Source organism: Garra rufa, chromosome 9 (genome assembly GCF_049309525.1).
Source record: "Garra rufa chromosome 9, GarRuf1.0, whole genome shotgun sequence".
In the NCBI taxonomy this organism is placed as follows: Eukaryota; Metazoa; Chordata; class Actinopteri; order Cypriniformes; family Cyprinidae; genus Garra; species Garra rufa.
This window is the reverse complement of record NC_133369.1, coordinates 49,461,528-49,477,000: the sequence shown is the minus strand read 5'-3', so window position 1 is coordinate 49,477,000 and position 15,473 is coordinate 49,461,528.

Here is a 15,473-nt window from a genome sequence, read left to right as displayed (position 1 = left end):
AAGCCTGAAATGTCAGAAAACGGCGTTTCAGCACTTAACAAACTTGGTTCTGGCAATGCAAGCTGAAACTTGGTCCAAAATTAAAATTGCAGTCTGTGCATGAATAAAACCTATTTTGCAACACAGAGAAACATATCTGAAGGTGTTAGAAGTGTTTTGCATGATTTTTGAAGTTAGAGCCTGAAATGTCAGAAAACGGCGTTTCAGCACATAACAAACTTGGTTCAGGCAATGCAAGATGAAACTCGGCCCAAAATTAAAATTGCAGTCTGTGCATGAATAAAACCTATTTTGAAACACAGAGAAACATATCTGAAGGTGTTAGAAGTGTTTTGCATGATTTTTGAAGTTAAAGCCTGAAATGTCAGAAAACGGCGTTTCAGCACTTAAACTTGGTTCTGGCAATGCAAGCTGAAACTCGGTCCAAAATTAAAATTGCAGTCTGTGCATGAATAAAACCTATTTTGCAACACAGAGAAACATATCTGAAGGTGTTAGAAGTGCTTTGCATGATTTTTGAAGTTAGAGCCTGAAATGTCAGAAAACGGCTTTTCAGCACATAACAAACTTGGTTCAGGCAATGCAAGCTGAAACTCTGTCTAAAATTAAAATTGCAGTCTGTGCATGAAAAAAAACCTATTTTGCAATACAGAGAAACATATCTGAAGGCGTTAGAAGTGTTTTGCATGATTTTTGAAGTTAGAGCCTGAAATGTCAGAAAACAGCGTTTCAGCACTTAACAAACTTGGTTCTGGCAATGCAAGCTGAAACTCGGTCCAAAATTAAAATTGCAGTCTCTGCATGAATAAAACCTATTTTGAAACACAGAGAAACATATCTGAAGGTGTTAGAAGTGTTTTGCATGATTTTTGAAGTTAGAGCCTGAAATGTCAGAAAACGGCGTTGCAGCACATAACAAACTTGGTTCAGGCAATGCAAGCTGAAACTCGGCCCAAAATTAAAATTGCAATCTGTGCATGAATAAAACCTATTTTGCAACACACAGAAACATATCTGAAGGTGTTAGAAGTGTTTTGCATGATTTTTGAAGTTAGAGCCTGAAATGTCAGAAAACGGCGTTTCAGCACATAACAAACTTGGTTCAGGCAATGCAAGCTGAATCTCGGTCCAAAATTAAAATTGCAGTCTGTGCATGAATGAAACGTATTTTGCAACACACTGAAACATATCTGAAGGTGTTAGAAGTGTTTTGCATGATTTTTGAAGTTAGAGCCTGAAATGTCAGAAAACGGCATTTCAGCACTTAACAAACTTGGTTCAGGCAATGCAAGCTGAAACTCGGTCCAAAATTAAAATTGCAGTCTGTGCATGAATAAAACCTATTTTGCAATACAGAGAAACATATCTGAAGTTGTTAGAAGTGTTTTGCATGATTTTTGAAGTTAGAGGCTGAAATGTCAGAAAACGGCGTTTCAGCACATAACAAACTTGGTTCAGGCAATGCAAGCTGAAACTCGGCCCAAAATTAAAATTGCAGTCTGTGCATGAATAAAACCTATTTTGCAACACAGAGAAACATATCTGAAGGTGTTAGAAGTGTTTTGCATGATTTTTGAAGTTAGAGCCTGAAATGTCAGAAAACGGCGTTTAAGCACATAACAAACTTGGTTCTGGCAATGCAAGCTGAAACTTGGTCCAAAATTAAAATTGCAGTCTGTGCATGAATGAAACGTATTTTGCAACACACAGAAACATATCTGAAGGTGTTAGAAGTGTTTTGCATGATTTTTGAAGTTAGAGCCTGAAATGTCAGAAAACGGCGTTTCAGCACATAACAAACTTGGTTCAGGCAATGCAAGCTGAAACTAGGCCCAAAATTAAAATTGCAAAATGTGCATGAATAAAACCTATTTTGCAACACAGAGAAACATATCTGAAGGTGTTAGAAGTGTTTTGCATGATTTTTGAAGTTAGAGGCTGAAATGTCAGAAAACGGCGTTTCAGCACATAACAAACTTGGTTCAGGCAATGCAAGCTGAAACTCAGCCCAAAATTAAAATTGCAGTCTGTGCATGAATAAAATCTATTTTGCAACACAGAGAAACATATCTGAAGGTGTTAGAAGTGTTTTGCATGATTTTTGAAGTTGGAGCCTGAAATGTCAGAAAACAGCCTTTCAACGCAGAACAAACTTGGTTCAGGCAATGCAAGCTGAAACTCGGTCTAAAATTAAAATTGCAGTCTGTGCATGAATAAAACCTATTTTGCAATACAGAGAAACATATCTGAAGGTGTTAGAAGTGTTTTGCATGATTTTTGAAGTTAGAGCCTGAAATGTCAGAAAACGGCGTTTCAGCACTTAACAAACTTGGTTCTGGCAATGCAAGCTGAAACTTGGTCCAAAATTAAAATTGCAGTCTGTGCATGAATAAAACCTATTTTGCAACACAGAGAAACATATCTGAAGGTGTTAGAAGTGTTTTGCATGATTTTTGAAGTTAGAGCCTGAAACGTCAGAAAACGGCGTTTCAGCACATAACAAACTTGGTTCAGGCAATGCAAGCTGAAACTCGGCCCAAAATTATAATTGCAGTCTGTGCATGAATAAAACCTATTTTGCAACACAGAGAAACATATCTGAAGGTGTTAGAAGTGCTTTGCATGATTTTTGAAGTTAGAGCCTGAAATGTCAGAAAACGGCTTTTCAGCACATAACAAACTTGGTTCAGGCAATGCAAGCTGAAACTCTGTCTAAAATTAAAATTGCAGTCTGTGCATGAAAAAAAACCTATTTTGCAATACAGAGAAACATATCTGAAGGCGTTAGAAGTGTTTTGCATGATTTTTGAAGTTAGAGCCTGAAATGTCAGAAAACAGCGTTTCAGCACTTAACAAACTTGGTTCTGGCAATGCAAGCTGAAACTCGGTCCAAAATTAAAATTGCAGTCTGTGCATGAATAAAACCTATTTTGAAACACAGAGAAACATATCTGAAGGTGTTAGAAGTGTTTTGCATGATTTTTGAAGTTAGAGCCTGAAATGTCAGAAAACGGCGTTGCAGCACATAACAAACTTGGTTCAGGCAATGCAAGCTGAAACTCGGCCCAAAATTAAAATTGCAATCTGTGCATGAATAAAACCTATTTTGCAACACAGAGAAACATATCTGAAGGTGTTAGAAGTGTTTTGCATGATTTTTGAAGTTAGAGCCTGAAATGTCAGAAAACAGCGTTTCAGCACTTAACAAACTTGGTTCTGGCAATGCAAGCTGAAACTCGGTCCAAAATTAAAATTGCAGTCTGTGCATGAATAAAACCTATTTTGAAACACAGAGAAACATATCTGAAGGTGTTAGAAGTGTTTTGCATGATTTTTGAAGTTAAAGCCTGAAATGTCAGAAAACGGCGTTTCAGCACTTAACAAACTTGGTTCTGGCAATGCAAGCTGAAACTTGGTCCAAAATTAAAATTGCAGTCTGTGCATGAATAAAACCTATTTTGCAACACAGAGAAACATATCTGAAGGTGTTAGAAGTGTTTTGCATGATTTTTGAAGTTAGAGCCTGAAATGTCAGAAAACGGCGTTTCAGCACATAACAAACTTGGTTCAGGCAATGCAAGATGAAACTCGGCCCAAAATTAAAATTGCAGTCTGTGCATGAATAAAACCTATTTTGAAACACAGAGAAACATATCTGAAGGTGTTAGAAGTGTTTTGCATGATTTTTGAAGTTAAAGCCTGAAATGTCAGAAAACGGCGTTTCAGCACTTAAACTTGGTTCTGGCAATGCAAGCTGAAACTCGGTCCAAAATTAAAATTGCAGTCTGTGCATGAATAAAACCTATTTTGCAACACAGAGAAACATATCTGAAGGTGTTAGAAGTGCTTTGCATGATTTTTGAAGTTAGAGCCTGAAATGTCAGAAAACGGCTTTTCAGCACATAACAAACTTGGTTCAGGCAATGCAAGCTGAAACTCTGTCTAAAATTAAAATTGCAGTCTGTGCATGAAAAAAAACCTATTTTGCAATACAGAGAAACATATCTGAAGGCGTTAGAAGTGTTTTGCATGATTTTTGAAGTTAGAGCCTGAAATGTCAGAAAACAGCGTTTCAGCACTTAACAAACTTGGTTCTGGCAATGCAAGCTGAAACTCGGTCCAAAATTAAAATTGCAGTCTCTGCATGAATAAAACCTATTTTGAAACACAGAGAAACATATCTGAAGGTGTTAGAAGTGTTTTGCATGATTTTTGAAGTTAGAGCCTGAAATGTCAGAAAACGGCGTTGCAGCACATAACAAACTTGGTTCAGGCAATGCAAGCTGAAACTCGGCCCAAAATTAAAATTGCAATCTGTGCATGAATAAAACCTATTTTGCAACACACAGAAACATATCTGAAGGTGTTAGAAGTGTTTTGCATGATTTTTGAAGTTAGAGCCTGAAATGTCAGAAAACGGCGTTTCAGCACATAACAAACTTGGTTCAGGCAATGCAAGCTGAAACTAGGCCCAAAATTAAAATTGCAAAATGTGCATGAATAAAACCTATTTTGCAACACAGAGAAACATATCTGAAGGTGTTAGAAGTGTTTTGCATGATTTTTGAAGTTAGAGGCTGAAATGTCAGAAAACGGCGTTTCAGCACATAACAAACTTGGTTCAGGCAATGCAAGCTGAAACTCAGCCCAAAATTAAAATTGCAGTCTGTGCATGAATAAAATCTATTTTGCAACACAGAGAAACATATCTGAAGGTGTTAGAAGTGTTTTGCATGATTTTTGAAGTTGGAGCCTGAAATGTCAGAAAACAGCCTTTCAACGCAGAACAAACTTGGTTCAGGCAATGCAAGCTGAAACTCGGTCTAAAATTAAAATTGCAGTCTGTGCATGAATAAAACCTATTTTGCAATACAGAGAAACATATCTGAAGGTGTTAGAAGTGTTTTGCATGATTTTTGAAGTTAGAGCCTGAAATGTCAGAAAACGGCGTTTCAGCACTTAACAAACTTGGTTCTGGCAATGCAAGCTGAAACTTGGTCCAAAATTAAAATTGCAGTCTGTGCATGAATAAAACCTATTTTGCAACACAGAGAAACATATCTGAAGGTGTTAGAAGTGTTTTGCATGATTTTTGAAGTTAGAGCCTGAAACGTCAGAAAACGGCGTTTCAGCACATAACAAACTTGGTTCAGGCAATGCAAGCTGAAACTCGGCCCAAAATTAAAATTGCAGTCTGTGCATGAATAAAACCTATTTTGCAACACAGAGAAACATATCTGAAGGTGTTAGAAGTGCTTTGCATGATTTTTGAAGTTAGAGCCTGAAATGTCAGAAAACGGCTTTTCAGCACATAACAAACTTGGTTCAGGCAATGCAAGCTGAAACTCTGTCTAAAATTAAAATTGCAGTCTGTGCATGAAAAAAAACCTATTTTGCAATACAGAGAAACATATCTGAAGGCGTTAGAAGTGTTTTGCATGATTTTTGAAGTTAGAGCCTGAAATGTCAGAAAACAGCGTTTCAGCACTTAACAAACTTGGTTCTGGCAATGCAAGCTGAAACTCGGTCCAAAATTAAAATTGCAGTCTGTGCATGAATAAAACCTATTTTGAAACACAGAGAAACATATCTGAAGGTGTTAGAAGTGTTTTGCATGATTTTTGAAGTTAGAGCCTGAAATGTCAGAAAACGGCGTTGCAGCACATAACAAACTTGGTTCAGGCAATGCAAGCTGAAACTCGGCCCAAAATTAAAATTGCAATCTGTGCATGAATAAAACCTATTTTGCAACACAGAGAAACATATCTGAAGGTGTTAGAAGTGTTTTGCATGATTTTTGAAGTTAGAGCCTGAAATGTCAGAAAACAGCGTTTCAGCACTTAACAAACTTGGTTCTGGCAATGCAAGCTGAAACTCGGTCCAAAATTAAAATTGCAGTCTGTGCATGAATAAAACCTATTTTGAAACACAGAGAAACATATCTGAAGGTGTTAGAAGTGTTTTGCATGATTTTTGAAGTTAAAGCCTGAAATGTCAGAAAACGGCGTTTCAGCACTTAACAAACTTGGTTCTGGCAATGCAAGCTGAAACTTGGTCCAAAATTAAAATTGCAGTCTGTGCATGAATAAAACCTATTTTGCAACACAGAGAAACATATCTGAAGGTGTTAGAAGTGTTTTGCATGATTTTTGAAGTTAAAGCCTGAAATGTCAGAAAACGGCGTTTCAGCACTTAAACTTGGTTCTGGCAATGCAAGCTGAAACTCGGTCCAAAATTAAAATTGCAGTCTGTGCATGAATAAAACCTATTTTGAAACACAGAGAAACATATCTGAAGGTGTTAGAAGTGCTTTGCATGATTTTTGAAGTTAGAGCCTGAAATGTCAGAAAACGGCTTTTCAGCACATAACAAACTTGGTTCAGGCAATGCAAGCTGAAACTCTGTCTAAAATTAAAATTGCAGTCTGTGCATGAAAAAAAACCTATTTTGCAATACAGAGAAACATATCTGAAGGCGTTAGAAGTGTTTTGCATGATTTTTGAAGTTAGAGCCTGAAATGTCAGAAAACAGCGTTTCAGCACTTAACAAACTTGGTTCTGGCAATGCAAGCTGAAACTCGGTCCAAAATTAAAATTGCAGTCTGTGCATGAATAAAACCTATTTTGAAACACAGAGAAACATATCTGAAGGTGTTAGAAGTGTTTTGCATGATTTTTGAAGTTAAAGCCTGAAATGTCAGAAAACGGCGTTTCAGCACTTAACAAACTTGGTTCTGGCAATGCAAGCTGAAACTCAGCCCAAAATTAAAATTGCAGTCTGTGCATGAATAAAACCTATTTTGCAACACAGAGAAACATATCTGAAGGTGTTAGAAGTGTTTTGCATGATTTTTGAAGTTGGAGCCTGAAATGTCAGAAAACAGCCTTTCAACGCAGAACAAACTTGGTTCAGGCAATGCAAGCTGAAACTCGGTCTAAAATTAAAATTGCAGTCTGTGCATGAATAAAACCTATTTTGCAATACAGAGAAACATATCTGAAGGTGTTAGAAGTGTTTTGCATGATTTTTGAAGTTAGAGCCTGAAATGTCAGAAAACGGCGTTTCAGCACTTAACAAACTTGGTTCAGGCAATGCAAGCTGAAACTCGGCCCAAAATTAAAATTGCAGTCTGTGCATGAATAAAACCTATTTTGAAACACAGAGAAACATATCTGAAGATGTTAGAAGTGTTTTGCATGATTTTTGAAGTTAAAGCCTGAAATGTCAGAAAACGGCGTTTCAGCACTTAACAAACTTGGTTCTGGCAATGCAAGCTGAAACTTGGTCCAAAATTAAAATTGCAGTCTGTGCATGAATAAAACCTATTTTGCAACACAGAGAAACATATCTGAAGGTGTTAGAAGTGTTTTGCATGATTTTTGAAGTTAGAGCCTGAAATGTCAGAAAACAGCGTTTCAGCACTTAACAAACTTTGTTCTGGCAATGCAAGCTGAAACTCGGTCCAAAACTAAAATTGCAGTCTGTGCATGAATAAAACCTATTTTGAAACACAGAGAAACATATCTGAAGGTGTTAGAAGTGTTTTGCATGATTTTTGAAGTTAAAGCCTGAAATGTCAGAAAACGGCGTTTCAGCACTTAACAAACTTGGTTCTGGCAATGCAAGCTGAAACTTGGTCCAAAATTAAAATTGCAGTCTGTGCATGAATAAAACCTATTTTGCAACACAGAGAAACATATCTGAAGGTGTTAGAAGTGTTTTGCATGATTTTTGAAGTTAGAGCCTGAAATGTCAGAAAACGGCGTTTCAGCACATAACAAACTTGGTTCAGGCAATGCAAGCTGAAACTCGGCCCAAAATTAAAATTGCAGTCTGTGCATGAATAAAACCTATTTTGCAACACAGAGAAACATATCTGAAGGTGTTAGAAGTGTTTTGCATGATTTTTGAAGTTGCAGCCTGAAATGTCAGAAAACAGCCTTTCAACGCAGAACAAACTTGGTTAAGGCAATGCAAGCTGAAACTCGGCCCAAAAGTAAAATTGCAGTCTGTGCATGAATAAAAATTATTTTGCAACACAGAGAAACATATCTGAAGGTGTTAGAAGTGTTTTGCATGATTTTTGAAGTTACAGCCTGAAATGTCAGAAAACGGCGTTTCAGCACTTAACAAACTTGGTTCTCGCAATGCAAGCTGAAACTTGGTCCAAAATTAAAATTGCAGTCTGTGCATGAATAAAACCTATTTTGCAACACAGAGAAACATATCTGAAGGTGTTAAAAGTGTTTTGCATGATTTTTGAAGTTAGAGCCTGAAATGTCAGAAAACGGCGTTTCAGCACATAACAAACTTGGTTCAGGCAATGCAAGCTGAAACTCGGTCCAAAATTAAAATTGCAGTCTGTGCATGAATGAAACGTATTTTGCAACACACAGAAACATATCTGAAGGTGTTAGAAGTGTTTTGCATGATTTTTGAAGTTAGAGCCTGAAATGTCAGAAAACGGCATTTCAGCACATAACAAACTTGGTTCAGGCAATGCAAGCTGAAACTAGGCCCAAAATTAAAATTGCAAAATGTGCATGAATAAAACCTATTTTGCAAACCAGAGAAACATATCTGAAGGTGTTAGAAGTGTTTTGCATGATTTTTGAAGTTAGAGGCTGAAATGTCAGAAAACGGTGTTTCAGCACATAACAAACTTGGTTCAGGCAATGCAAGCTGAAACTCGGTCTAAAATTAAAATTGCAGTCTGTGCATGAATAAAACCTATTTTGCAATACAGAGAAACATATCTGAAGGTGTTAGAAGTGTTTTGCATGATTTTTGAAGTTAGAGCCTGAAATGTCAGAAAACGGCGTTTCAGCACTTAACAAACTTGGTTCTCGCAATGCAAGCTGAAACTTGGTCCAAAATTAAAATTGCAGTCTGTGCATGAATAAAACCTATTTTGCAACACAGAGAAACATATCTGAAGGTGTTAAAAGTGTTTTGCATGATTTTTGAAGTTAGAGCCTGAAATGTCAGAAAACGGCGTTTCAGCACATAACAAACTTGGTTCAGGCAATGCAAGCTGAAACTCGGTCCAAAATTAAAATTGCAGTCTGTGCATGAATGAAACGTATTTTGCAACACACAGAAACATATCTGAAGGTGTTAGAAGTGTTTTGCATGATTTTTGAAGTTAGAGCCTGAAATGTCAGAAAACGGCATTTCAGCACATAACAAACTTGGTTCAGGCAATGCAAGCTGAAACTAGGCCCAAAATTAAAATTGCAAAATGTGCATGAATAAAACCTATTTTGCAACACAGAGAAACATATCTGAAGGTGTTAGAAGTGTTTTGCATGATTTTTGAAGTTAGAGGCTGAAATGTCAGAAAACGGCGTTTCAGCACATAACAAACTTGGTTCAGGCAATGCAAGCTGAAACTCAGCCCAAAATTAAAATTGCAGTCTGTGCATGAATAAAACCTATTTTGCAACACAGAGAAACATATCTGAAGGTGTTAGAAGTGTTTTGCATGATTTTTGAAGTTGGAGCCTGAAATGTCAGAAAACAGCCTTTCAACGCAGAACAAACTTGGTTCAGGCAATGCAAGCTGAAACTCGGTCTAAAATTAAAATTGCAGTCTGTGCATGAATAAAACCTATTTTGCAATACAGAGAAACATATCTGAAGGTGTTAGAAGTGTTTTGCATGATTTTTGAAGTTAGAGCCTGAAATGTCAGAAAACGGCGTTTCAGCACTTAACAAACTTGGTTCAGGCAATGCAAGCTGAAACTCGGCCCAAAATTAAAATTGCAGTCTGTGCATGAATAAAACCTATTTTGAAACACAGAGAAACATATCTGAAGATGTTAGAAGTGTTTTGCATGATTTTTGAAGTTAAAGCCTGAAATGTCAGAAAACGGCGTTTCAGCACTTAACAAACTTGGTTCTGGCAATGCAAGCTGAAACTTGGTCCAAAATTAAAATTGCAGTCTGTGCATGAATAAAACCTATTTTGCAACACAGAGAAACATATCTGAAGGTGTTAGAAGTGTTTTGCATGATTTTTGAAGTTAGAGCCTGAAATGTCAGAAAACAGCGTTTCAGCACTTAACAAACTTTGTTCTGGCAATGCAAGCTGAAACTCGGTCCAAAACTAAAATTGCAGTCTGTGCATGAATAAAACCTATTTTGAAACACAGAGAAACATATCTGAAGGTGTTAGAAGTGTTTTGCATGATTTTTGAAGTTAAAGCCTGAAATGTCAGAAAACGGCGTTTCAGCACTTAACAAACTTGGTTCTGGCAATGCAAGCTGAAACTTGGTCCAAAATTAAAATTGCAGTCTGTGCATGAATAAAACCTATTTTGCAACACAGAGAAACATATCTGAAGGTGTTAGAAGTGTTTTGCATGATTTTTGAAGTTAGAGCCTGAAATGTCAGAAAACGGCGTTTCAGCACATAACAAACTTGGTTCAGGCAATGCAAGCTGAAACTCGGCCCAAAATTAAAATTGCAGTCTGTGCATGAATAAAACCTATTTTGCAACACAGAGAAACATATCTGAAGGTGTTAGAAGTGTTTTGCATGATTTTTGAAGTTGCAGCCTGAAATGTCAGAAAACAGCCTTTCAACGCAGAACAAACTTGGTTAAGGCAATGCAAGCTGAAACTCGGCCCAAAAGTAAAATTGCAGTCTGTGCATGAATAAAAATTATTTTGCAACACAGAGAAACATATCTGAAGGTGTTAGAAGTGTTTTGCATGATTTTTGAAGTTACAGCCTGAAATGTCAGAAAACGGCGTTTCAGCACTTAACAAACTTGGTTCTCGCAATGCAAGCTGAAACTTGGTCCAAAATTAAAATTGCAGTCTGTGCATGAATAAAACCTATTTTGCAACACAGAGAAACATATCTGAAGGTGTTAAAAGTGTTTTGCATGATTTTTGAAGTTAGAGCCTGAAATGTCAGAAAACGGCGTTTCAGCACATAACAAACTTGGTTCAGGCAATGCAAGCTGAAACTCGGTCCAAAATTAAAATTGCAGTCTGTGCATGAATGAAACGTATTTTGCAACACACAGAAACATATCTGAAGGTGTTAGAAGTGTTTTGCATGATTTTTGAAGTTAGAGCCTGAAATGTCAGAAAACGGCATTTCAGCACATAACAAACTTGGTTCAGGCAATGCAAGCTGAAACTAGGCCCAAAATTAAAATTGCAAAATGTGCATGAATAAAACCTATTTTGCAACACAGAGAAACATATCTGAAGGTGTTAGAAGTGTTTTGCATGATTTTTGAAGTTAGAGCCTGAAATGTCAGAAAACGGCGTTTCAGCACATAACAAACTTGGATCTGGCAATGCAAGCTGACACTTGGTCCAAAATTAAAATTGCAGTCTGTGCATGAATGAAACGTATTTTGCAACACACAGAAACATATCTGAAGGTGTTAGAAGTGTTTTGCATGATTTTTGAAGTTAGAGCCTGAAATGTCAGAAAACGGCGTTTCAGCACATAACAAACTTGGTTCAGGCAATGCAAGCTGAAACTAGGCCCAAAATTAAAATTGCAAAATGTGCATGAATAAAACCTATTTTGCAACACAGAGAAACATATCTGAAGGTGTTAGAAGTGTTTTGCATGATTTTTGAAGTTAGAGGCTGAAATGTCAGAAAACGGCGTTTCAGCACATAACAAACTTGGTTCAGGCAATGCAAGCTGAAACTCTGTCTAAAATTAAAATTGCAGTCTGTGCATGAAAAAAAAACCTATTTTGCAATACAGAGAAACATATCTGAAGGCGTTAGAAGTGTTTTGCATGATTTTTGAAGTTAGAGCCTGAAATGTCAGAAAACAGCGTTTCAGCACTTAACAAACTTGGTTCTGGCAATGCAAGCTGAAACTCGGTCCAAAATTAAAATTGCAGTCTGTGCATGAATAAAACCTATTTTGAAACACAGAGAAACATATCTGAAGGTGTTAGAAGTGTTTTGCATGATTTTTGAAGTTAGAGCCTGAAATGTCAGAAAACGGCGTTGCAGCACATAACAAACTTGGTTCAGGCAATGCAAGCTGAAACTCGGCCCAAAATTAAAATTGCAATCTGTGCATGAATAAAACCTATTTTGCAACACAGAGAAACATATCTGAAGGTGTTAGAAGTGTTTTGCATGATTTTTGAAGTTAGAGCCTGAAATGTCAGAAAACAGCGTTTCAGCACTTAACAAACTTGGTTCTGGCAATGCAAGCTGAAACTCGGTCCAAAATTAAAATTGCAGTCTGTGCATGAATAAAACCTATTTTGAAACACAGAGAAACATATCTGAAGGTGTTAGAAGTGTTTTGCATGATTTTTGAAGTTAGAGCCTGAAATGTCAGAAAACGGCATTTCAGCACATAACAAACTTGGTTCAGGCAATGCAAGCTGAAACTAGGCCCAAAATTAAAATTGCAAAATGTGCATGAATAAAACCTATTTTGCAACACAGAGAAACATATCTGAAGGTGTTAGAAGTGTTTTGCATGATTTTTGAAGTTAGAGGCTGAAATGTCAGAAAACGGCGTTTCAGCACATAACAAACTTGGTTCAGGCAATGCAAGCTGAAACTCAGCCCAAAATTAAAATTGCAGTCTGTGCATGAATAAAACCTATTTTGCAACACAGAGAAACATATCTGAAGGTGTTAGAAGTGTTTTGCATGATTTTTGAAGTTGGAGCCTGAAATGTCAGAAAACAGCCTTTCAACGCAGAACAAACTTGGTTCAGGCAATGCAAGCTGAAACTCGGTCTAAAATTAAAATTGCAGTCTGTGCATGAATAAAACCTATTTTGCAATACAGAGAAACATATCTGAAGGTGTTAGAAGTGTTTTGCATGATTTTTGAAGTTAGAGCCTGAAATGTCAGAAAACGGCGTTTCAGCACTTAACAAACTTGGTTCAGGCAATGCAAGCTGAAACTCGGTCCAAAATTAAAATTGCAGTCTGTGCATGAATAAAACCTATTTTGCAATACAGAGAAACATATCTGAAGTTGTTAGAAGTGTTTTGCATGATTTTTGAAGTTAGAGGCTGAAATGTCAGAAAACGGCGTATCAGCACATAACAAACTTGGTTCAGGCAATGCAAGCTGAAACTCGGCCCAAAATTAAAATTGCAGTCTGTGCATGAATAAAACCTATTTTGCAACACAGAGAAACATATCTGAAGGTGTTAGAAGTGCTTTGCATGATTTTTGAAGTTAGAGCCTGAAATGTCAGAAAACGGCTTTTCAGCACATAACAAACTTGGTTCAGGCAATGCAAGCTGAAACTCTGTCTAAAATTAAAATTGCAGTCTGTGCATGAAAAAAAACCTATTTTGCAATACAGAGAAACATATCTGAAGGCGTTAGAAGTGTTTTGCATGATTTTTGAAGTTAGAGCCTGAAATGTCAGAAAACAGCGTTGCAGCACATAACAAACTTGGTTCAGGCAATGCAAGCTGAAACTCGGCCCAAAATTAAAATTGCAATCTGTGCATGAATAAAACCTATTTTGAAACACAGAGAAACATATCTGAAGGTGTTAGAAGTGTTTTGCATGATTTTTGAAGTTAGAGCCTGAAATGTCAGAAAACGGCGTTGCAGCACATAACAAACTTGGTTCAGGCAATGCAAGCTGAAACTCGGCCCAAAATTAAAATTGCAATCTGTGCATGAATTAAACCTATTTTGCAACACAGAGAAACATATCTGAAGGTGTTAGAAGTGTTTTGCATGATTTTTGAAGTTAGAGCCTGAAATGTCAGAAAACAGCGTTTCAGCACTTAACAAACTTCGTTCTGGCAATGCAAGCTGAAACTCGGTCCAAAATTAAAATTGCAGTCTGTGCATGAATAAAACCTATTTTGAAACACAGAGAAACATATCTGAAGGTGTTAGAAGTGTTTTGCATGATTTTTGAAGTTAAAGCCTGAAATGTCAGAAAACGGCGTTTCAGCACTTAACAAACTTGGTTCTGGCAATGCAAGCTGAAACTTGGTCCAAAATTAAAATTGCAGTCTGTGCATGAATAAAACCTATTTTGCAACACAGAGAAACATATCTGAAGGTGTTAGAAGTGTTTTGCATGATTTTTGAAGTTAGAGCCTGAAATGTCAGAAAACGGCGTTTCAGCACATAACAAACTTGGTTCAGGCAATGCAAGATGAAACTCGGCCCAAAATTAAAATTGCAGTCTGTGCATGAATAAAACCTATTTTGAAACACAGAGAAACATATCTGAAGGTGTTAGAAGTGTTTTGCATGATTTTTGAAGTTAAAGCCTGAAATGTCAGAAAACGGCGTTTCAGCACTTAACAAACTTGGTTCTGGCAATGCAAGCTGAAACTCGGTCCAAAATTAAAATTGCAGTCTGTGCATGAATAAAACCTATTTTGCAACACAGAGAAACATATCTGAAGGTGTTAGAAGTGTTTTGCATGATTTTTGAAGTTAGAGCCTGAAATGTCAGAAAACAGCGTTTCAGCACTTAACAAACTTGGTTCTGGCAATGCAAGCTGAAACTCGGCCCAAAATTAAAATTGCAGTCTGTGCATGAATGAAACGTATTTTGCAACACACAGAAACATATCTGAAGGTGTTAGAAGTGTTTTTCATGATTTTTGAAGTTAGAGCCTGAAATGTCAGAAAACGGCGTTTCAGCACATAACAAACTTGGTTCACGCAATGCAAGCTGAAACTCGGCCCAAAATTAAAATTGCAGTCTGTGCATGAATAAAACCTATTTTGAAACACAGAGAAACATATCTGAAGGTGTTAGAAGTGTTTTGCATGATTTTTGAAGTTAGAGCCTGAAATGTCAGAAAACGGCTTTTCAGCACATAACAAACTTGGTTCAGGCAATGCAAGCTGAAACTCGGTCCAAAATTAAAATTGCAGTCTGTGCATGAATGAAACATATTTTGCAACACACAGAAACATATCTGAAGGTGTTAGAAGTGTTTTGTATGATTTTTGAAGTTAGAGCCTGAAATGTCAGAAAACGGCGTTTCAGCACATAACAAACTTGGTTCAGGCAATGCAAGCTGAAACTCGGCCCCAAATTAAAATTGCAGTCTGTGCATGAATAAAACCTATTGTGCAACACAGAGAAACATATCTGAAGGTGTTAGAAGTGTTTTGCATGATTTTTGAAGTTGCAGCCTGAAATGTCAGAAAACAGCCTTTCAACGCAGAACAAACTTGGTTCAGGCAATGCAAGCTGAAACTCGGTCTAAAATTAAAATTGCAGTCTGTGCATGAATAAAACCTATTTTGCAACACAGAGAAACATATCTGAAGGTGTTAGAAGTGTTTTGCATGATTTTTGAAGTTAGAGCCTGAAATGTCAGAAAACGGCTTTTCAGCACATAACAAACTTGGTTCAGGCAATGCAAGCTGAAACTCTGTCTAAAATTAAAATTGCAGTCTGTGCATGAATAAAACCTATTTTGCAATACAGAGAAACATATCTGAAGGTGTTAGAAGTGTTTTGCAT